Genomic DNA, 2,932 nt, shown 5'->3' with positions numbered 1-2,932 from the left:
CCAAAATACAAAAATTAGCCGGGTGTGGTGGCATGCACCTGTAGTTCCAGCTATCTGGGAGGCTGAGGTGGGAGGATCACTTGAGGAGGAAGGTGGAGGTTGCAGTGAGCTGAGATCGCCCCACTGCACTCCAGCCAGGGTGACAGATCCAGAACCTATCTCAAATACATATACATACATACATACATACATACATACATACATACAAGAAGTCCACAAACGTTTTATTTCTTTTCAGCTGTTCTCTCCCTTTTGGCCACCTTGTTAAAAACTTTACAAATATTTTCAAGTAAAACCTTCTAATTCACCCCAACAGATGAAACCTACTCTGGCTTAAGCCAGAAGCAAGAGAGAACCCTGCTAGACCAGCCATTTCACGAGCTCTCTAAAATGCAGCTCTATTTGGGAGACTTCTATGTAGGAAGTAAGGCTAATAATGCAGTTCCCAGATTAGGTGTGGTTTTAATGAGCTCACTCCAGGCGGGTGGGGAGGGGAGTGGTTCCATGGTTCTATTTTTAAAACTCTTGTAAAGATCATCCTTTGTTGTCTAAACACCGCAGAAGAGAAAGAGACGTCTCCCAGTTTCTCAGGTTACAATCAGAGGTAACAACCTGTGCTAACCCGGTTTCCAGCGAAAAGGCCAAAAGTGTACTAATAACTTCGGCTTCAGCTGAGACTGGGATAACCCGCTTGAGCCAATGCCAAATTCCACCCATCCGGCGCGCAGGCGAGCGGGGCTTCTCCTCCCCAACCCTGGCCCAGGCTGCTTCTGCCAGGTCAATGCTGCCGCGTTGGTGGAATTCCCTCGCTCCAAGATCAGAAAGGCGGAGGCTTCAGGAAGTGGTTCTCCTCTAGCTGCAAGGGACTGCCTGGATATTTGGAGGGAATGGCAAACGCCCTGCTTCATGAGGTGAATGAATATAAATTAAATCGCTCTCGTATTTAAAATAACTTCGGGGATGACAGTGTCCAGGCAATCTGCCCTCGATGTTGGATTAGCTACCTGGGCTTGTTGTCTGCGAGTTAAGGTCCTGCAAAAAGTCCCTAGTTTGTCACCTCAGCTAACCTACCTCCTCCGGCAATTCTCTCGGTACATCCTCGGGTTGGAATTGTAATTCATTTTCCATAGCAGAAATGGGGAGGGCTCTAGAGAAGGTCCAAGGCAAATCGTTTAAAAAATTTTTATTTTTGGCCAGGCGCGGGGGCTCACGCCTGTAATCTCAGCACTTTGGGAGGCTGAGGCGGGCGGGCGGGAGTTTGAGGCCAGCCTGACCGACATGGAGAAACCCATCTCTACGAAAAATACAAAATTAGCCGGGTGTGGTGGCGCATGCCTGTAATCCCAGCTACTCGGGAGGCTGAGGCAGGAGAATCGCTTGAACCCCGGAGGCGGAGGTTGCGGTGAGCCGAGATCGCCCCATTGTACCCCAGCCTGGGCAACAAGAGCGAAACTCAGTCTCAAAAAATTTTTTTGTTTTATTTTATTTTTTAAATTTGAGACAAGGCCTCGCTCTATCGCCCAGGCTGGAGTGCTGTGGCTCAATCATAGCTCACAGCAGACTCGAACTCCTGGGCTCAAGGGATCCTCCTACCTCAGCTTCCAAGTAGCTGGGATGACACGCGTGAGCCACCATGCCTGGCCAATTTTTATTTTTATTTTTTGTAGAGACGGGGTAGCTATGTTGCCCAGGTGGTCTCCAACTCCTAACCTCCAGTGATCCTCCCGCCTCGGCCTCCAAAGCGCTGGGATTACAGGCGTGCGCCACTGCGCACGGCAATTTAGAAACTGCACCGGGAGCACGTACCTGGGCACTGTGAAGAAAAGGGCATGGACTTGAAGTGTGACCGCGTTTGAATCTGAGTTGTGCCTGGGACACCCCACCTCCTGGGCCGTAGGGCAGAGAGAGAGGATGTCCTCCTCACATGGTCCCTAGCTCTCCGCGCTCTAGCCGAATGCCTGGCTCCTGGTGGATGCTTGATACGTGGGAAATGTAGGGGGAGGGGGTGGCGGGGTATTGGGAATGTCCCGCGGAGTGGATTTCGGGAGAGTGGCGCTTTTCTCTAGAACTCTCTTCCGGTTACACCTGGAGTAAACGCTTGCCACTCAAGAAGGAAAACCCCAGATGAGCAGCTAGGACTGAGGGGGTGGGCGGGAGGGGGGAGATCAGTACAGGTACTCTTCCTAATGAGGCGGTGCTACAAAATAACCAATTTTAATAAAGACTGCAAAGAAGAAAACCAGGTTCTGCTGTCGGAGTGCACAGGCCCCCAGCCGAGCGCCCAACACCCAGGTTCCGGGCCCACCCTGAGGCAGCCTCTTGGAAATCTCTAAGCTGGAATGTGTGCGTGAGCCATTGCCCTCTTTGTGTGTGAACTTGAAGCGAAATCTGGGCGAGGCGGGGCCGTGCTACTAGTAATCGGACCCACAGTCGCGGTTCCGAGAAGCCCCAAGCTTCCCCGGCCTCCCGCAGCACGGCGGGGAGGGCACGAGGCGCCTCTGTCCCCACCCCAGAGCACGGGGCGCGCGGCAAATGGCCTGGTGACCGCTCCCCACCCCCACCCCCCACCCCCGCCCCCTGGGAGCGTGCCCTCCTGCCGGACCCTGGGACTCCAGAGAAGCGCGGAGGGCGCGAGTACACTAAGATATACGACCTTCCCTGGGGACCGGGAAAGGGCACAACTGCCTCTTGCAACTCCGCCACCAGGACGCCTTGGGTCACCAGGCCCGGGGGAAAACTCGTCCACATCCCAGGCTCTCGACTCGAGCCGCAGCTCACGTCCTGCGCCCCTCCCCGCGTGCCGCTCTGCTCCTCCCTAGTCCCGCCTCCAGCTCCGCCCGGGCGCCCAGAGGGTAAACGAGGGGCGGCGGGGAGCGCGGGGAGGGGGGGCGGACGCGGAATTTCCCAGCGCGGGGGCTCTGGCTTCCCCTGC

Source organism: Theropithecus gelada, chromosome 9 (assembly GCF_003255815.1).
Source record: "Theropithecus gelada isolate Dixy chromosome 9, Tgel_1.0, whole genome shotgun sequence".
NCBI lineage: Eukaryota > Metazoa > Chordata > Mammalia > Primates > Cercopithecidae > Theropithecus > Theropithecus gelada.
This window is presented reverse-complemented; position numbering follows the sequence as displayed.